General features: G+C 45.6%; 1 protein-coding gene across 2 annotated transcripts in view; it reads left to right on the forward strand.

Annotated features, from left to right (window-relative positions):
- Positions 1-21826, forward strand: part of LOC309566332 (signal transducer and activator of transcription 5B) — a 517032-nt gene that overhangs the window by 266301 nt on the left and 228905 nt on the right. For both annotated transcript variants that reach the window (XM_082271444.1, XM_082271445.1), the window contains one exon: positions 1151-1212. The gene's annotated coding sequence lies outside the window, so the exon portion shown is untranslated. The remainder of the gene's footprint in view (positions 1-1150; positions 1213-21826) is intronic.

Consider the following 21826-nt stretch of genomic DNA (forward strand, 5'->3'; position numbering starts at 1 on the left):
ATCACCTTAGGCAATTGACGCGCACACTGCACGTTATTTATCCCAGCAGGCATAGCCTTTCCTTCAAGGGAAGAAGGAGGGGGCAGGCTTATCAGCATGTCAATGAGAAGTCCGCCAGCTGAACCCAGAAGAGGCGGCGGGCCTCTCAAAGATGTCAAAAAGATCATGGTGGCACTGGACAGGAGGTCCGCTTTAAGGAAATGTCTGGCACTTTTTTCTTTGAAGCCACACTGCCTAAGATAAGGATATTTGTATTTGTGAACAGTTTTCATAAATGCAATAGTGTTGGTAACTGTACTAATATAAAGTACAGATGGCTTTAGGGAGATTTTTTTTTTAATATAAGCCTTTAGCATCATTCGTATGACCACAGACATTGTAACATATTAAAGTGTCACTAAACCCACTTTGTAAAAAAAATATCAATAAATGCTGTATTACATGCTAATAATACTTAATCACTATGAGATTCATTTTCTGCAACAAGCCTGATTGAGCCTGCTACTCTCTATCGCCACCTTCTGTTCATGTCTCCAATTCAGATAGGGATTTCGCAGAGCAGTGCTGGCAGCTCTGCACATGCCCAGTTTACAGTGAATTTCTATACTGAGCTTTTCCTCCCTATCACATCTGAGCAGCCCACATGTGGCGACCCACTCCCTCTCCCCTCCTCCATGGCCACTTACCAGCTAATCACAATGGGGACAGGATATTAAATGTAGATTATTTGAAGCTTCACCTCCCTCTGACAATTTAAAACCGTTTGTTAATAATAATTATTGATTTTTACTCTGCATTCCAAAGGCTTTTTTGATTTTGTTTTGAACATGTGACCAGCAGCAGAGGATTAGAAGCTCCTCCTCCTCCTTGTGTTTCTCTACAGACAGGCTGGGAAAGATCTCAGTCATGTGACCGCTGTATATCGATTAGGAAAAATTTACTTAGAGGTTTGTTTGTATTTTTAAATAATTACAGTGCCGTTCTCTGCATACAGAAAGAGAAGGGACAATGTAAATTAAACATTGTGTGTTTAGTATCACTTTAAAGAATGATTTTTGTCTTGGGGAATTCTATTCATGAAGAAAGCGGTCACAAAATCTACAGCTTTTTATTATCGAGCTTGAGTCACTTATCTGTTTTTCTCCTGCAGGTTTCACTGGGGATCTGGTGGACAATCGCACATCTTTGCCCTGGCCTGCTTCTGAAGCATAAGTAAGTGTTTTTGGGGTTTTGAATATTTATTCTTTTCTCCTGGTAAACTGCACCTAGACTGCTACAGGAATGCAGCCTCTTGCACACAGATGATTTGAAGCTTAGGATTCATGCACAGGCGCTTTTGTCTTTATATCCTAAAAGCTGGGTGCATTACAGGTGCAATGTAGAGCTCCTTGCCAGCAGCCATGTCAAAATCAATGATAGGCTTCAATATGTGGCGGTATGATATTCCGAGCAGTAATTTTTAGGTATGCAGGAAACCATTAGAAGGACCACATACCATTCACTTCAAACATTGGCTACATGCACCAACTGCAGCTCCCCGGGCAGTGAAAAACTCTGGGATTTTACACAAGAGGATATTTTAAGTCTCAAACCGTTCATGTGCATAAAAGCTATTTAAACAGTTTTAAGTGTGGGAAATAATTTAAACTTTTGTCAGGTTTTGTTGCTTGAATGTTGGGGGATGAGAAACTCCAAATGCAATAAAAAAAGAAACCGGTTAGAGCCCTTTCATACCGAACACAGTTGGATGCGGTTGGCTGAACTTTGAACTGGCTCCAACTGCATAGACAGCCCAAAATCAAAGTGAGCCTATAGGTTTAGTTCACATCATTGCATTGCAGTTCAGTGCAGTTAAAAAAAAAAAAGATGTGGGTGATGTCATGGCGCTCTCTAATATCGCTAGGTGGTACAAGGAAGGGGGATGAGAAAGAGGAGGGGGTGCGGAGCAGCAGAGAGGGGGATCCAATAGGTGATAGAGGGGGGGCCATGTTCGGCAGCTGCCAACTGGAGCGAGGAGAGGCTCTGAGGAATAGAAAGCAGGAAAGAGCGGCGCCGGCTTAGTGTAGCATAAATTTATTCAGCAATGATAAATGTAGCGAGGAAAGGTAAGACAGGTACGATGGGTGTAGTGGGATCATCCATCTTCATCTCCTAGAGAAGTGCAGTAGAGGAGGGTGGTTTAGTGCCGATGATGTGGGGAAGCTGTTGTTCGGCAGCTTGTCCGTGGGTTTCAATGGCGGCGGCGGAGCGTTCACAGCAGGGCTCCGGCTACCAGCTTCCGGTCTTGACCAATGTCACTTCCTGGTAGGAAGAAGATAGGGGTTGCACGCGTTCGGAGCATCCGTGCTCCTTCGTCAGGCAGAAAATGCTGCATTTTTCCTCACTGCAAGTGCAGGGAACGCACTATAAACGCTCCACACCGTGCCCCTTTAAGCTAAGCAAGCCCAAAAAGGTATAGAAAAATGCATTGTAAATGCAGTGCAAAATGCATTCAAGCGCGCATTAAGTGTACTTCAAATGCTTGTAAACATGCAGTCAAAAACAGGCAGGTATGTGCTGTTTCTGGTGTACATGTGCCCTTCTGAACATGTTACATGTTACACCTATATTTAGGGTGTAACATGGTTAGTATCAGACACCTCTCCCCTGATCCTCCCTCCTTGTCACATGAAGCCAGAAATCATCTTACCGCACTCGCTGTCACAATTTTTTGAGAAGGCAGCCGTGTGAGCGGAGATCACAGATCCCTATGAATCAAGGAACTGTTGGCTTGTAGTACTCAATGAAGTACCAGGGCGCGACTGAATGATAGGAAGCTCAATAACTGCTTACCTGTATTGGAGTTGTGGGCAAACCGCTACAGTCTGCGGGACGATGGCATTACACCCACAATCTGCTGATCGTGGGTGCAATGCTTTCCAGACTCATAACGAAAAATAATAAATGCATATTTTTTTCTTGCAAAAAAGTGCATTTACAATTGTTTTTGTAAAAGTGAACTTATCCTTTAAAGTGCAAAGCAAAAAATGTAATTGAGATGTTAAAAACTGGAAAGGCTTAAAATGTAATTGTGGCTAAAAAAAAATCTTTCTCTCAAAAGAGGTTTATATGCAATCCTCAGATGAATCGTGACGTTTATAAACTAGCATGTATAATGTGTGTAATTTGTTCGATCAAATCCTATGTATAATCGATCTAATAAGATTTAATTCAAAAGAACATATAGCATCACTCCTTTGGAAGTTTTCATTGTCATAAATATAGAATCCTAGTGGATTTGATATTTTTTTATGTTTTTTTTTTTTATACACTGCTCAAAAGGAATATGCTCAAAATGTGAACAGATCTGCAAAGTGATTTCAATTATTTACAATGAGAAAAAAAAAATGAAAGAACTGACTGCATGAGTATACACCACTTGCAAGTCTTTGTTTAGTATATGTACCTTTCTTTAAATACCAGAGGAGATACCTTTGGTAACAATTACAGTATTATTCTGTGTGGACAGGTCTTTATCAGCTTTGAACATTTAAATGTTATTTCCTTACTTTCCAAAAACTCCACCAACTCTGCCAGCTTGCATGGGGATCATAAATGAATGGCCACAAATAGTCTGATGGATATTTGGACTCTAAGAGCCGGTTCACACTGAGGCGATCCGACTTGCCGGGGCGACCTGTGAAGTCGGAGCGACATGCACGGACTTCATATCATTGAAGTCAATGCAGGTCGCTCCAGGTCGCCCCAAAGTAGTACAGGACCCTTTTTCTAAGTCGGAGCGACTTGTGTCACTCCTATTAGAACGGGTCCTGTGCTAATCTATGGCAAGCGACCCACCGCGACTTGTCAGGCGACCAAGTCGCCTGACAAGTCGCCCCAGTGTGAACCGGCTCTGACTTCGCCATTCTAGAACATTAAGCCTTTGTTTACAATGGTGGTTGGGGGACAGTTAAAAAAATAAATAAATAAGCGGCTAAGCCTTAACATGGCAGCCAGAAGGGGTGGTACACAGAAATGATATCACATATTGTATTTGAGAATTGATGAAACCAATACATTTGACCCATTCAAATGCTTCTAATGCACAAGGTTGCGGCACAGTACAACAGGTTTTAAGTTGTTAAGGCCTGGTTTATATTTTCAGTATCCTCTGAAAAGTGAGCCACAGTGCATTGTTTTTGGAGGACAGTTGACGGGTGTCTCAAAGGGTAATGTGTCACTTCCTGGATGCCATTGAAAGCCTGTACTGCAACTAGACATATGCCGGTTTTCGGTAATTCGATATATCGCGGTATTGCATAGCCACGGTATTGTTATTGTGGCATTTTTAAAATACCGAGTTTCTCTGTCAAGTCTGCCTGACTTGTGAATTGATACATTTCAGTGAGCTGGATGACTCATTCACTCACACAGCTAACCCCTTTCAGCATTAAGTCTCCTAACTATAAACAAAAATGATTACATTTGTATCTTTTCCTTCCCTCTGCCAGGGAGAAAGGAAGTTTAACCTCTTAAAGACTGGATCTTTTTCTGACACTTGTTGCTTGCAAGTTAAAATCAGTTTTTTTTTTGCTAGAAAAGTACTTAGAACCCCCAAACATTTTATATATTTTTTTAGCAGAGACCCTACAGAATAAAATGGCGATTGTTGTAATATTTTATGTCACACTGTATTTGCGCAGCAGTCTTTCAAACGCAATGATTAGACTTTAAAGAGGTTGTAAACCCGTTTAAAATTTTTTTTTTTTTTTTACATCCTGCAAGAGAAACACATAATGAGCTAGTATGCATCGCATATTAGCTCATTATGAAATACTTACCTTAGAACGAGCCCCCGCCGTGCCGCTCACTCACCTGTATGACGAGCGACATGTTCAGTCGCCCGTCTTCCGGGATCGCGGCATCCGGCCATCTGATTGGCCGGAGCCGCGGTGACGTCACTCCCGCGCACGCGCGCGGGAGCCGACGGTCACGGCACGGGGCTCTGAAGGAACGGCACGATCAGCCGTTCCTTCAGAGCGCATGCGCCAGTGACGTCACTGGCTGCATTAAAGGTAAATATCTCCTAAACGGTACATGTTTAGGAGATATTTACAGTACCTATAGGTAAGCCTTAATATAGGCTTACCTATAGGTACAACTTCCTGAGGAGGGTTTACTTCCTCTTTAATGAATAAAAAAAAAAAAAAAAACGTAACAGTAAAGTTATCCCAATTTTTTTTTTTTGTTACACAGAGAATCGTGAGAGAATCGTGATCTTTATTCCAAGCTAAAAAATTGTGATTCTCATTTTGGCCAGAATCGTGCAGCTCTAATAAATATATATATATATATATATATATATATATATATATATATATATATATACACACCCACACGCATAGCAGCCCACATTACATTATTATATAGCCATCAAGCAGTGTCTACAAAAAATGCAGAAAGCTTGCCAGAGCAGGAACTGCAGGTTAGTCGCATGGTGCAAAAGCAGGATGGATTTCAAGGCCACTGAATTTTAAAAAAATGCTGCATGCACCTTTTTTCTGCGGAAAATGAGGGCATAGCAGCCCGTTCAAATCAATGGGCTGCTATGCCTGTGCAAATGTGGGCCGCCAACCCGCATACATGTGAACCACCAACCCTCATACATGTGAACCACCAACCCGCATACATGTGAACCAGGCCTAAAGCAATAGTAAAGTCATTTATAAACAACACCTCCTTCAGGTTTAACCACTTCTTGACCACAAGGATTTGCCCTCTTAATGACCAGGCCATCGGATCGGAGCCGAGCGCCAGGACCAGTTATCACCAGTTAGGCCAGACACTGCTTGATGACCTATTTTAGGCCTGGTTCACAGAGTCTGTACTGACTGACTATATAATAATGTGCATAAGTGAACCAAAGCCCCTAAATTCAGCAATGAAATTGAAGTGAGGTGGAAATTTAATAATTTAAATTTAATAATAGAATACCGTGATAATACCGTATACCGTGGCAAAACCTTAATCAATTAATCGCAGCATGAAAATCTGATACCGTCACAAGCCTAACTGCAACTGCATACTGGTAGCGCTGAAAGTGTTGTGTAGCATAATGTTTGCAATGTCCTTCTACCCTACTGGTGCTCCCCCTATTTCCTCTAACCTGCCTGTCAACTGCAAACATTTCTTTTTAGAGGGTACCACCAGTGTAAATAAACAAGTGCTATGGTTTCAGCAGAGGGAGGGTTCAGTGTGGGACAGAGCATAGTAATGCCCTCCTCTCCCTCCATAGAGCATCAGTGTTTCCTTCTTTCCATACATCTACAGAGTATTGGTTCTCCACCTACTTCCACAGAGCTCCTTGCCTACCAACCCACTAAATACCAGTGCCCCCTTCCATTGACAACCAATGAGCATTTTTTTCCCCACTAGCTACCCATTTCGGCCATTTTTCCTTACAGTTAACCACTAATGCCACAAAATTGTTTCTCCCACTGGCTGTTGCTGGCCTTTTTTTCTACTCTCCGGCCTCCCTTTTTTTTCTTTTTCTTCCCCTGATCACCGAAACTGTAATTTTTTTTCCCTCCACCTGACTACGAACACCAGACATTTTTCCCTTCCTTCCAGCACGTGATTCTTTTTTTTTTTTTTTCCTTCTTTGCACTTTGACTTCTGTTTCTGTGGTGGCACTTTACAATCGCTTTCTATGGAACCACTTTAGCATGCATGCTAGCCCCCCATCTCTTTGGGACTCACAGATGCAATCAGCTGCTCTGTGAGCTGACAAGCACAGCTGGCACACAGACCAGAGATAAATGAAACAATTTTTCCTAAGCAATAATAGTTTGTTTTAAATTATAAAAATCTCTGTAATATAACAAAATTAAATAATAATAATCTATAGAATATAAAAAACAAGCAGAAAGTCTAAGAATATAAAGTGCATGTGCATTCAGATATTGACATCTAGGTTCTCCATTAACTTGAGTCCCAGCAGTCAGTGGATCTGGAAGTATCGGAGTGCGATCTTCCCAACTAGAAGTTGAGAAAAGAGCAGTACCGACTTTTGAATAATGTAAAAAAATTAATAAAAATGCAATTTTTTGTACATAAGTCACTTTTACTTTGAGAGCTTTGTTTTTATATACACAGATACCAAAAGTATTGGGAAGCCTGCCTTTACACGCACATGAACTTTAATGGCATCCCATTCTTAGTCCGTAGGGTTCAATATTGAATTGCCCTAACCTTTGCAGCTATAACCACTTCAACTCTTCGGGGAAGGTTTAGGAATGTGTCTATGGGAATGTTTGACCATTTGTGAGGTCAGGCACTGATGTTGGACGAGAGAGACTGGTTTGTGGTCTCCGCTCTAATTAATCCCAAAGATGTTCTATTGAGTTGAGGTCAGGACTCTGTGCAAGCCAGTCAAGTTCCTCCACCCCAAACTCGCTCATCCATGTCTTTATGGAACCATGTTTCGCAGCTGCAACTGTCCATGAACACCTGTCAGCCCAGCTATAAGAATTGGCTGATTCCTGCAGCTGTTCTTGCCTTCCTCTGTTTCTTCATGTGAAGGAGGCCTAGAGCTTTATTTCTGATCGTGTCAGATTTGTAGGTTTTGGTCTTCCCCTTACTACGGTCAGCACTTACTGCACATGGGGTGGGGAATGAGGTGCAGTTTTCTTTCCTGCTTTTACACTGACGCATTCATTTAGTAATTGGTCTTTATATTATGGTCATCCACAGTGACATAATAGTGGGTAGTCAGTCTGTGCAAGCTTTAAAAGTAAGGTAAAATTTAGCCATCTCTTATCTTTGTCTACACATAAGAAATTAATGTTTTGTTAAAAAAAAATAAACCACATTCTCTGTGATTGTCACATATTGTATGGCTGCCTGCACTAAGCTTAGTTATTCCTTCCGATAATTTAGTCAGTGAATGCTGCATGTTTTTGTGTAATTTGGTAAAGGGGAGTGGCTTCTGGGCATTTACTGTAAATTTCACTTGGTTTACCTACACATGGATTGCGTTTCCTCTCAGTGAGTGTGGTTAGGAGGTGCCATTCGACTTGCAGCTTTTATTGTCACCTCAGTCTTCTTAAACATCTATCCACATTACAAGTTTACTACTGCTTCCATTTCCTCCTTACCTCACCTTACTCCACATCGATAAGTCAATGTTTTTGTTGTTTAAAGGTATTTTAGGAAATCTGTCTCGGGTGCTTTTTTTAAAAGAGAAACATTTTTATTATCCCCCAACACCAGTAATGGTGCTAGGCTATCAGCACTCAACCACTCATGGGAAATATGAATGACTCAGTTAAAAAATAATAATTGAATAAAGACCATCAATACAAACCAAAATTTGGGGGCTTTATGAGCGGTATTTGGGGTATTGCGGTACTTGGGTACCTAGACGACCTCCTTCTGCGAGCAGAGTCTCCCAATGCCTTATTAGACCATCGACATTTCGGTGCGAACGTTGCAAGAGTTCGGATGGAAACGTAATTTCCAAAAATCTGCTCTGGTCCCGTCCACCAAACTGGACTATCTGGGCCTGACCCTGAACTCAGCCCCAGCCCCAATGTTTCCTCCTAGTGGCGAAACTCCAGAAGTTGCAGGATGCGATTCGGCTCCTGTTGTCCAACCGGCAGTCATCTCTTAGGAACTGCATGCAAGTGCTGGACCTGATGGTCTCCACTTTCGAGGCAGTTCCTTTTGCTCAGTTCCATACCAGATCTCTGCAAAAGGAGATTCTTGCCAAATGGAAAAAGAATCCACAGTCTCTAGACAATCTGATCCTGTTGAGCCAGGGTACGAGGGGGTCCCTGATCTGGTGGCTCCGCTCCCTAACACTTCAACAGGGAAAATCCTTTCTCCCCCCCCTGTACTGCATGGTGGTCACCATGGATGCCAGCCTGTCCGGGTGGGGAGGTGTCTTGGGCATGGATTGTGCTCAGGGGGTCCAGCCTGCCGATCAATATCCTGTAAATTTGGGCGATCAGGCTTTGCCTGACTCAATGGACGAATCGTCTGAGGGGCGCCTGGTATAGATGCATTCGAACAATGCCATGGCCATGGCAAATGTCAATCAAGGGGGCACCAAAAGTGCCCTAGTAGCCCAGGAAGTATATGGCATTCTAAGGTGGGCAGAACGCTTTGTTCCAGCCATCTCTGCTGTGCATATTCCAGAGGTGGAAAATTGGCAGGTGGACTGCCTCAGTCGGATGACCTTGGATCAGGGAGAATGATCTCTCCACCCGGAGATGTTTCTTCAACTGTGTCTCTGGTGGGGCAGTCCCGATGTGGACCTGTTGGCCTCTCGTCTCAACAGGAAGGCGCAGAGGTTCATAGCAAGGTCTCAGGATCCTCTGGCCAACGCCACAGACACTCGGGTGGCTTCTTGGGGCCAGTATTGTCTGATATATGCATTTCCTCTGATGACACTTCTGCCAAGACTCCTGTGAAGAATCGAGACAGAAGGGATTCCGGTCATCCTAGTGGCCCCGGACTGGACTCGCAGGTCTTGGTACGCAGACCCGATATGGCTGGTCACCAATTTCCTTTGGAGACTCCTTCTTAGAGAAGACCTTTTAGCCCAAGGCCTGATCCTCCATCCTGCTTTACAGTTGCTGACTTTAACTGCTTGGCTGTTGAAAGCCAGGTGCTGAAGGATAGAGGGGTGTCTGAATCAGTGATTCCTACGCTATTAAAAGCTAGAAAATCTACTTCCAGGAATATTTATCATCGAGTTTGGAAGGCGTACATTGCATGGTATGAGTCTCGGGGGGGGATTTCCCCAAATTTCTTTTCGGTGTCTCGTGTCTTGGAGTTTCTCCAAAGAGGTGTAGATCAGCGTTTAGGCTTTGGAACAATCAAAGGCCAGATTCCGGCCCTAGCAATTTTCTTTCTTTCAGCGCCCGTTGGCCACAAATTCCTTGGTTCACACCTTGGTTCAGGGGGTCCGCCACCCAGCTCCCTCAGTTGAGGTCTCGGTTACCTCCGTGGGACCTCAATTTGGTGCTGTCGGTTCTTCAAAAACCGCCTTTTGAAAATATTTCTGAGCTTCCTCTGCTTACATTGTTGCAGAAGGTAGTCTTCTTGGTGGCTATTACTTCTGCGGGCAGGGTGTCGGAGTTGGCTGCATTGTCTTGTCATTTACCTTACCTGGTGGTTCACAGAGACAAAGTGGTGCTTCGTCCTTGCCAGTCATATCTTCCTAAGGTTGTCTTTGGTTTCCATTTAAATGAAGACAATTGTGTTGCCTTCCTTGTGTCCTAAGCCTAAGCACCCTGAATGTTCGCGTGATCAGGGTGTACCTGGTGGTGACTGAGTCGTTCCGGAGATCGGATTCCCTATTTGTCCTTACGGATGGACCCCATAAGGGACTGGCCGCGTCTGCTGTGACCATTTTTAAATGGATCAGGCAGACGGTGGTGCAGGCCTACCCACTGAGGGTCAGGTTCCTCCTTTCACATTTTATAAGGTGGATGTGTCGGCAACTGCAGATGCAGCCTTTGACCGCAAGATTTTGCAAGCCGCTGTTGTGGAGGATTAGTCCTCTTTGAGGGTGTATTTTTTTTTTTGTCAGATGAGCTCTAGTTGTTCCTGGTTGAGCTCCTGTTTTATCTGGTTGGAACGTTTAGCCTTTGGGACATGTGTTTATTGCGGTGTTCTTCCCACCCCTCATGTTGACACTGCTTTGGGGCGTCCCAAGGGTAAAGAAGATATGGAGCTGTGTCCGTCAATGATCGAAAGAGAAAACTGGCTTTTTGTCTTGCCGTAAAATCCTTTTCTCTGATGTTCATTGATGGACACAGCACCCGTCCCTCTATTGAGTTGGGTTTTATGTTCTTCTGACACTGCTTGTTACAAAACTGAAGACTATAGCAGGAAGTGGGAGTATACAACCTGGGACTGCCCTATAGGCGTAGTCAAACTTTTTACCGCCTAGTGTCCTACTCCTGTAGGGGGCAGCATAAAGCCCCCTTGGGTCAAGAAGATATGGAGCTGTGTCCGTCAATGATCATCAGAGAAAAGGATTTTACGGTATGACAGAAATTCAGTTTTGTAACTGCAATACTCTGAAATCTCCTTGCTGGGGGTTGCGCATAGCCTTTGCACTTTGGAATGCCTTGGTAAATAGACGTTTATATGCATATACTTCTATATTTTTTTACTTTCTTGACCTTCCTTAAAGAATACCTGATTTGCTTGCATGATAAACAGAGTCCTGACCCTGACTCATTTATTGTCTGTTCCTCTTTCTCTGCCATTTTAAACCATAAGGGCACTCTACAGCACTCTGACAGGTATTTAGTTGCTAAGCAATGGTAGAATTAAAAAAAAAAAATGTATTGAGACCCTAATTACCACTCTGCTTTTAACCAAACAGAACAAGCTCAACATACTAGATTAACGGACTAAACATGCAAGCTCAACGTATTTTGTGCTGTATCTTATCCCACTGAAATACAGAACATTTTCCCAATTTTTAAGAATTATTAAAATATAGAAGCAGTTTGGAGTAGCTATGTGCAAAATTAATATAAAGGTAAAAAGAACAATTGTTTAAAATATTATATAAATTAAGCCACTCTAAATACAGCAGAGTTTTAAAGAAACTGCTTTTATCCTTAAAGCGGAGCTCCATCCAAAAGGAGAAGCCCTGCTTGTTTGCTTCCCCCCCCCTCTCGTACCACATTTGGGAGGGGGACTTGTTTTTGCAGGTGCCTATCTCCACTAGTCCTTTTGCCCCCCCCTTCTTTCTCCTCTGCCGGCGGGCCAGTTAAAAAGCGATGCGCGCTTCGCTCGTGCATTAAAGCGGCGTTCCACCCAAATATGGAACTTCCACTTATTTGCTTCCTCCCCCCCTTTGGTGCCACTTTTGGCACCTTTCAGGGGGGAGGGGGGGGAACCGGTACCTGTTTTTGACAGGTACCCTTCCCCACTGCCGGGAACGGCGCCGCGGCAAAGTGAGGACCCCTCCTCCTACCCTCCGCCGCCAAGACAATCTGAATGTGCAGCACGCTTGGCGCATGCGCAGTAGGGAGCCGCCCGTGAACCCTCCCTGACCGACAATAGCAGCGGGAGCACCCGACAGCCGATGGAAACATCGGCTGCGGTGCTGACATCGCTGGACTCCAGGACAGGTAAGTGTCCTAATATTAAAAGTCAGCAGCTACAGTATGTTAATTTTGGGAGGGGGGGGGTGGGGAAACTCCGCTTTAAGGAACCGGCTGTGAAGCTGAAAGGCTTCACTGCTGGGTTTCCTTACTACGAATGGCGGTGGTAGCACCAGAGAGCCGATCGGAAAATCAGCTGGGATTGTAGCTACTGACTTTTAATTTTTTGAGGGGGGTGTGGAACTACTTTAACAATGTATAAGATTTTTAATTTAAAGTGGTTGTAAACCTTACATATACCCATTAAGGGTACTATCCTCAGGTGATACACAAAGATTAAACAAATTCTATATAAGTTGTACATGTTTATCTGCAGTATTCTCTTTTCTGCAGCAGTTCAAAGGCCAGAATTTAAAAGCTTGTCTGAGCTGTCAGAACAAAGGCGGCGGAAAGCTGAAGTTACAGCCTGCAGAGCTCAGTGAGGAGAGCTCTGAGAGCTGATTGGAGGGAAGGGACACACCTTCCCCTTCACACAGAGCTGAGGCTGCCAATCTGCTGGTTCTCCATCCCCTGTCACCATTTTACTCTTGGTGTCAGGAAAACATGTAAGAAGTGATTCATACAGATAGCAGCTGACAGAAATGACACTTAGTGCTTCCGATTGAGATAAGTACAGAAGAGTAATATGTTTTGTTCATATTTCCACAAGTCCTGGATGCTGAAAACAACCCAGTTCTTGCATGGCCAGCATATTCACCGGACATGTCACCCATTGAGCATGTTTGGGATGCTCTGGATGCTATACGACAGTGTGTTCCAGGTTTCCTTCTGGGTGATGAGCTCAATAGCTAAATCAAGTTCCCCCCCCCCCCCACTGTGGCCTGTGAGCGTGCGCAGAGCAGAGCGTGCGCAGAGCAGAGCTCTGCCCTGGGTAGGCGCTTCTTTGGTAGGGCAAATCTTTCTTACCCTTGTATTGGACAGTGGTCACGATGGATGCCAGTCTGTCCGGGTGGGGAGGTATCCTGGGACTGAGCTCTGCTCAGGGTTGTTGGACCCTGGAGAAATCCAGACTACTGATCAGTGTCTTGGAACTTTGAGCGATCAGGCTGTGCCTGGATCACTGGACAGATAGGCTATGGGGGGCTCCCAGTACGGATCTAGTTGGACAATGCCACAGCGGTGGCTTATGTCAATCACCAGGGCAAAACAAAAAGTGTATTGGCATCTCTGGAAGTACCTGGCATTCTCCAGTGGGCAGAACGCTTCGTTCCGGCCCTCTCCGCTGTACACCTTCCAGGATTAGAAAACTGGCAGGTGGGCCATCTCAGTCAGCAGGCGTTGGACCAAGGAGAGTGGTCCCTTCATCTGGACGTGTTTCATCTGATATGTAGTGACCAGCGTACATGCCCCCTTCAATGCAGTGACCAGCGTACATGCCCTCTTTCAATGTAGTGACCAGCGTACATGCCCTCTTTCAATGTAGTGACCAGCATACATGTCCCTTACAATGTAGTGACCAGCTTACATGCCCCTTTCAATGTAGTGACCAGCTTACATGCCCCTTTCAATGTAGTGACCAGCTTACATGCCCCTTTCAATGTAGTGACCAGCTTACATGCCCCTTTCAATGTAGTGACCAGCGTACATGCCCCTTTCAATGTAGTGACCAGCGTACATGCCCCTTTCAATGTAGTGACCAGCGTACATGCCCCTTTCAATGTAGTGACCAGCACACATGCCCCTTTCAATGCAGAGACCAGCGTGCGTGCGTGCCTCCTTCAATGCACTTACCTGGAGCAGTCCCGGCATCGGCTTCTCTTCAGTCCCCTGGCGGCGCGTCTCCACGAGTCCTCCCGCTCCCGCCTCCTCCTCGGCCAATGGCATGGGGTTTGCCTTGCGGCCAGTCAGGAAGCGCGTATCGGACGCGCTCCCTGATTGGCCAGGAGGAGGATCCGTGTGACAATAGCAAATTTTAATTCGCTATTGTCACACAATGGGTGGGCTCGGGACGCACTGCTCTGCGCCCCGGGTCCACCCTTTGCATCGCCCTATTAGAGCCTCTGGCTCTAATCAGGTGATGCCCAAAAAAAAAGCCCCATTGAACTCCATGCGTCCGGCGCCCCTGCATGTAGATTAGGGGGCCGGACACATGGATAGGGGGGCCAACGAACGCCCCCAACGAACCGGCCGCCACGAGATCTGGGTGAGTGATCAAACCTATCACAGTAGCAGTTGTCTCACACTGATGGTGTATAGGATTTTGAGGGTGAAAGAGAAACCTGATGCAAGGATTGTAAGATACCATCCCAGATTTTGTTTGAGATTGTATAATGCAATAAAGTGCTCCATAACAAAAACGTTCAAATGAACATGTGCAAAAAATGCAAAAATTATAGATTTAAATATATATGCGCAAAAAGGCATTTATAAAAAAATATGCAATAAACCGACATTGATAAATGTAGTAAATCAAAAAAAAGTAAAAATTGTGACCCACTCCAATAGATGTAAATAATCAAGTCCTAAATAAATAACTGTCCCACTCTTACAACAAATTTTTTTCTCTTTCGTTCATTGACTGACAGCTCCTGATATTCATAACCATTGGGTTATACTGTCCCCTACAGGAGGAGGACACAAGGCAGAAAATAATTCTGACTACACCCATGGGCAGTCCCGAGGGGTATACTTCCTTTCTTCTATAGCCATAGTTTTTTTCTGCTAGTCAGGAGTAAGAACCTACTTCCGTGCTGGGATCTTTGGTCCTGGCAAATTTTTTTTCCCCTGGATTTTTTCCTGTGAGATCTACCATTTGAATGCCGGACTGGGCTGCAAGCTGGATAATCTAGATCCAGTGGTCACCCCAGTCTGGCCAGCGAGCACGCAGATCTCAGCTTTGACCGCGACTCAGCCCCACTGGACAGGAGCTGGCCTGCAAGTTAAACATCTCACGAGGTCACATACAACCGGGTCTCGGCCTGAGTCGCATCATTCCTCCTGGCCGACAGCCCCCCATTTCAATGGAGAGGGGTTCTCTCTGGAGCGGTGCCCGCCTGTTTACTGGTATGTTGAGTATCTGTCCCCCCTCTCCCCCTGAAGGGTTTTAGGGTGGAAGTGGGCTCCTCCTTGGGACAGTCAGACCCCTGGGTTCCCCTCCTTCCTGCAGGCTCCCCCCCTTGCCAAGTCCCTCATCCTGCCCCCTCCTCCACCCTGGGGCTATTTGGTCGGGCTGGCGATGGGGGCCGAGGTGGTTTGCCGCCAGCGACCGGACATCGATTGTGCTAGCAAAAAGCGCCCCCCGTCTTCCCCTGCCTCATTTGTATCATCAGACCCTGAATCTGCTAGCAAAAAGCGCCCCCCGTCTTCCCCTGCCTCATTTGTATCATCAGACCCTGAATCTGATTCGGCCGCCGCGAACATGGATCACCCTGCTTCGTCTATAGTTACGTGCCTGGAATCCTCTGATAGTGAGGATGATTCCTCCACTTCTGCGACTGTGCATGAAAAGGCACTGGTGAATGCACTGACTGTATCTGTGCGTGAGACCCTGAAGATGGAGAACGCAGCTAAAGCTGCGACAGAGGCGCTGGTGCCCTTTTGCACTCACAAGCCATCAAGAGTGGCAAAGGTGTTTCCTTTCCCTTCCTATTTTGACAGAATTGTCGCTAAAGAGTGGGGATGACCAAAGCATACCCGTGGGGTCCCCAAGCGCTTTACTAGGTGTTACCCCCATAAGGAGTCACTTCTTAAGAAGTGGACTGTGCCACCGATGGTGGACCCCCCAGTTTCCAGATTAAACAAGGCAATCATGATTCCAGTTGAAGAGTCCCCAGCCTTTAAGGATACGGCTGATAGTGGCCCGCACTATGTATATTCTGGCTGGTTTGGCAAGGAGGCCAGTATTCACCAAAGCCCTTGTGTCGCAAACTCTGACCGTGTGGGCTAAACTTCTACAGTGTGACCTGGAGGGGGAACAGCTCCCCCTTGCCTTTGCCAAGCTAGCGGACCAGCTGGTCCAGGGGCTGCAGTTTATCTGTGATGCCTCTTTGGATGCGGCTCCCCTGATGGCTCGTCTCTGTTTTGGCAGTGGTCCTTCGGCGTGTTTTTTGACTCAAATGCTGGTCTGCAGATCAGACTTCAAAAAATGGCCTTGACTGATCTTCCCTTTCAGGGAGATCCCCTGTTTGGAGCTACCCTGGGTGACGACATTAAAGGTCTCACATCGGGGAAGAGTACTTTACTTTTCTTACGCAGGCTACTAAGGGCAAGGAACCTCGTTGTAGATGTGGGCCTTCCTTCTTGGCTCATAAGATGTTTTTTCATCCCTCAGGATCAACTGAGAAGGGCTCAAAGCCTTCCAGGGCCTCTTCTGGAGGATCCAAACGAACCTGGTCTGGCAAACCAAGTTCAGACTTCTCCTGGCCTGAGAACAAGGCTCCTTCTGCATGAAGGTGCGCCCTCACCTGTATCAGGGGTGGGGGGACGTGTTCGCTGATATCCGGACCCATGGACTTCCTGGGTTGAAGACCAGTGGGTCCACAAAGTCATTCGGTCCCCGGTACAAGATTGAGTTTCACTCTTGTCCCCCAGCAAGGTTTTTTCTTTCCAACTTGCGCCTGTCCCCAGTCCACTTACAGGGCCGGTTTGGAGCGGTATAAGACCGGTTCCATCAAGGGGTGATTGTCCCAGTTCCGACCTTGGAATGTTTTCAGGGTTTTTACTCAAACCTGTTCACAGTCCCCAGGAAGAAAGGTAAAGTGTGTCCAGTCCTGGAGGCGCTAAACTGCTTTGTGCAGGTACAGAAGTTCAGAATGGAGTCTATTCGAATGGTGGTGGCATCCCTGCGTCAGGGGAATTTCCTCGCTTTCATCGATATCAAGGATACCTACCTTCACATTCCAATATGTGCCAGTCACCAACGTTTTCTTTGCTTTGCTGTGGGAGAGGAGCATTATCAGTGTGTGGCATTACCCTTTGGTCTCGCATCTGCTCCTCAGCTCTTCAACACTGGTGCTAGCTTTGCTATGCCAAACTGGGATTGCGGTACTTGGCTACTTGGACGATCTCCTTCTGCTCTGGTGGAGAACCTGGAGATCACAATATGAACTCTGCGGGAGTTCGGCTGGATTCTGAATTTAATCTGCTCTGGTTCCATCCACAAAGCTGGACTATTTTGTCCTGACTTAGCCAGAGTGCTCCTTCCTGTGGACAAACTCCAAAAATTGCAGGCTGAAACTCACCTGCTGTATAACAAATGGTCATCCCTCCAGACTTGCATACGGGTGCTGGGCCTAATGGTGTAAACCTTTTGAGGCGGTTTAGTTTGCACAGTTCCATACAAGGTCCCTGCAAATGAAAATTCTGACCAAATGGGACAAGACTCCGCAGTCTCTGGACAATCACATCTGGCTCAGTCGAGGCACGAAGGAGTCCATGATATGGTGGCTTCGTTCTTCGGCTGAGAAATTCTTTCCTACTCTTGTATTGGGCAGTGGTCACCACGGATGCCAGCCTGTCCGGCTGGAGAGACATCCTCGGCAAGCATTCCGCTCAGGAGATCTGGACGCTGGAGGAACGATGTCTTGTCTTGAGCGATCAGACTGTGTCTGGATTATTGGACGGATCATCTTCAGGGTTGTCCAGTGCTCATTCAACCAGACAATGCCACGGCCGAGGCTTATGTCGATCGCCAGGGGGCACAAGAAGTGTCCTGGTGGCTCTGGAGGTAACAGGCATTCTAAGATGGGCAGAACAGTTTCACATTCCCGGGGTGGAAAATTGGCAGGTGGATTACCTCAGTCGGCAGGCGTTGGACCACGGGTGGGGCACCCCCAAGGTGGATCTGTTGGCTTCTTGGCTCAACAGAAAGGTGCAGAGGTTTGTGGGGATCCTCTGGCGGACACCACAAATGTGCTGGTGGCCCCTTGGGGTCAGTATGATCTGATTTACGCCTTCTCTCTTCTCAAGCTTCTGCCAAGACTTTTATGCAGGATCGAGGCAGAAGGGATTCTGGTAATTTTAGTAGCTCTAGATTCGCCTCGCCGAGCTTGGTACACCGATTTGGTGTTGCTGGTCGCCAACGTTCCTTGGAAGCGTTCTCTCAGGGAGGATCTGCTGCCACAAGGACTGATCTTCCATCCTGCTTTACAGTCGCTGGCTTTGACGGCTTGGCTGTTGAACGCCAGGTGCTGAAGGATAGGGGTTTATCTGAGTCGGTGATTTGTACACTATTGAAAGCTAGGAAATCTACCTCTAGGAAAATCTACCATTGTATGTGGAATACGTACATTGGGTGGTGTGAGTCTATTGGGGTTCTTCCTTGCTCCTTCTCGGTGGCTCGGATCTTGACCTTCCTTCCAACAGGGGGTTTATCAGAAATTGGCCTTGAGTACTATCAAGGACCAGGTGTCGTCTTAGGCAGTCTTCTTCCAACGGCCTTTGGCCACACACTCCCTGGGGGCATACCTTTCTTCAGAGTGTCCGACATTTGGTTCCTCCAGTGCTGGCTCCATTGCCGCCATGGGATCTTAATTTGGTGCCTTCAGCTCTACAGAAGCCTCCCTTTGAAAATAGTTGGGAGATTCCCCTGCTTACTCTGTCCTAGAAAGTGGCTTTTATAGTGGCCATCACCTCTGCGGGCAGGGTGTCAGAACTGGTGGCGTTCTACTGTTGTTCACCTTACCTGGTGATTTACAGGGATAAGGTGGTTCTTCACCCCTGTCCGTTGTTCCTTCCAAAAGTTATTTCTGATTTTCATTTGAATGAAGACATTGTGTTGCCTTCCCTGTGTCCCAGGCCTAAACATCTGAAGGAAATTTCCTTGCATGCCTTGGATGTGGTCCGGCAATTGGGGTGTACGTGGCAGCTATGGAGTCTTTCAGGAAGTCAGACTCTGTGCTCACAGATGGACCTCCAAAAAGGGTTGTCTGCTTCCTCTGTGACCATTTCCAGATGGATCAGACAGACTGTAGTTTAGGCCTATTCCATCAGGGGTCAGGTTCCTAATTTCCCTGTCAAGGCGCACTCTACTACGGCGCTTAGTGCCCCCTGGGCTTTCTGTCATCAGGCGTCGGTGACGCAGGTTTGCAAGCTGGCCACCTGGTCGTCGGTGCACACTGTTACAAAGTTTTATAAAGTGGATGTGTTGGCATCTGCGGATGGTTCTTTTGGCTGCAAGGTTTTGCAGGCTGCTATTTAAGAGAACCCGATCCTCTTTGAGGGTGTGTTGTTTTTTCTAGTTGTTTGGTTGACCTCCTGTTGCCTGTTTGGCTGATGTTTAGCCTTGCAAATTTTTTTGTTCCCACCCCTCATGTTTAACATTGCTTTGGGACGTCCCAATGGTTATGAAGATCAGGAGCTGTGTCTGTCAATGAACCAAAGAGAAAATGGGTTTTTTGTCTTACCGTAAAATCCATTTCTCTGATGTTTGTTGACGGACACAGCACCCACCCCTCTGTGAAGTTATAATTCTCTTGACACTGCTTGTAACAAAACTTAGCGGCTATAGCAGAGAGAGTGGGTATACCCCCTGGGACAGCCCATGGGTGTAGCCAGAATTCTTTTCTGCCTATTGTCCTGTAGGGGGCAGTATAACCCAATGGTTATGAATATCAGGAGCTGTGTTCATTATAGAAACATTAGAGAAATGGATTTTAAGGTAAGTCAAAAATCAAATAAATATCCCTGTGCCTGTATATCATTCAGTAGAAAAAAGAGAATACATCATTTCTCATAATGTAGTATCAAAAAGACACCATACTTTATTAGCCCAAAACAATGAAATACTACTCACAAAATCAGTGCTCTAAAAACCAGTGCACAAGGAGGTTCGCCTTTTTTTAATCAATATACATTGCCCCCTTAACCACTTAAGCCCCAGAAGATTTTACCCCCTTCCTGACCAGGGGGTTTTTTGCGATTTTTTACTGCGTGACTTTAACGGATAATTGCGCGGTCGTGCGACGCTGTACCTAAACGAATTTCACGTCCTTTTTTTCCCACAAACAGAGCTTTCTTTTTGTGGTATTTGATCACCTGTGCAATTTTTTGATCATGCGCTATAAACAAAAAAAGAGCGTCAATTTTGCAAAAATAACAATATTTTTCAAATCAAAATTTTTTAACATTTTTGGCCAATTTGTTTTATGCTACATATGTTTGGTAAAAAAAAATCGCAAAAAGCGTATTTTGATTGGTTTGCGCAAAAGTTATTGCGTTTACTAACAAAGGGAAAGATTTTTGTCATTTTTGGTGTTTTTTTTATTAACGAGTAATGGCGGCGATCTGCGATTTTTTTTGCGGGACTGCGACATTGCGGCGGACAGATCGGACCCTTGACTGACATTTTTGACACTTTTGGGGTTACCAGTGACATTACTGCAGTAATCGGTGCTATACATATGCACTGTTACTGTAAAAAATGACACTGGCAGGGAAGGGGTTAACTGTATTGGAGAGGGAGGGGTTAAGTGTGTCCTAGGGGCGTGTTTCTAACTGTGATGGGACAGGTCTCCTATTGTAAAAACAGAGATCAACGGTTCTACATAGTAGAACCGCCTGATCTCCATTTTTACACAGGGGAGAATGACAGGCGGCTTGTTTACATAAGCCGCCCGCCTTTCTCCCACTCTACCGACGATCGTAGTGTGACCGGCGGACATCGGGTCCGCCGGTCACACGCGCGGACTCCTCCGTGAACGAGACGCGCCCGCCCGCTATTGGCTCAAAAGCCGGTCACAGGCTAGTGACGTAGATCTACGTCACTCTGCCTGGCCGGGGCTGACTGCCGCAGTAAATATACTGTGCGCAGTCGGCAAGCGGTTAAGGATAAACATTCATTTGAAAACACAAGTAAAATAGCAAACCTAGGCCTTCTGGCGTAATGGCGTCACGTAGCCCGCCACTGACGCGTTTCGTTACATGACTTATTTTTATCCTATGAGAGATTCACACATAATTTGATGAAACACAGGAGGTGACATATCTGTGGTGTTTTATTGCAGTTGAACAGCCAGGTAACCAGGATGACTGTCCTGTGTAAATCTCAGGAGGTGGTGGACAAAAAGGGTGATCTATGGTAGAATGGTATAGTTAACTGCTTACCTGGAGTTACGCTTTAAAGCAGATCTAAGACCAATCACTAAAATCTTGTATGAGAGTTAACATGGTATGTCACCTCACAAGCTGGTTTCAACCTTTTTAGTAGTTTAGTAAAGTGAGATAGCATGATAAACCACTTTCTAAAATGTAGACTGATATAGAGTACCTAATGCAAATTTCCCATAATGGCAGTGATTGAATTTTGCCTGCTGATAGGCAGGATCTAAATGTATATTCTCTGCAGTTATTCTTTAGATAGGTGGTTATCTCTGTAATATAAATATATTTTATTTTGTAAAGTGCTTCACAAACTTTTGGCGCTAAATAAATCCTGTATAATAATAACAATGCAGTCATTGCTTTGCACTCATTGAAGTGTCTGGCCCGTTGACCTGCTCATCTGTCATTAGTTTTGTGCTTTGTCATCTGCTGGACAAAATGGGGAACTACAGGGCAGGCAATCTTGTGGTAAATTTTATGTGTCAACACCTAAACAAACAGAAACCCTGATAGCCAGCCTAGTTGTAGACTTTTGTCTAAACATTTAGCTATGGTTGTGCCTTATCTATGGTCAGTAGGGCAAACATGAGAACCTCTAGTGTAGATCAGACCTTGTT

This window comes from Pelophylax lessonae (assembly GCF_965119305.1).
Source record: "Pelophylax lessonae genome assembly, chromosome: 11".
In the NCBI taxonomy this organism is placed as follows: domain Eukaryota; kingdom Metazoa; phylum Chordata; class Amphibia; order Anura; family Ranidae; genus Pelophylax; species Pelophylax lessonae.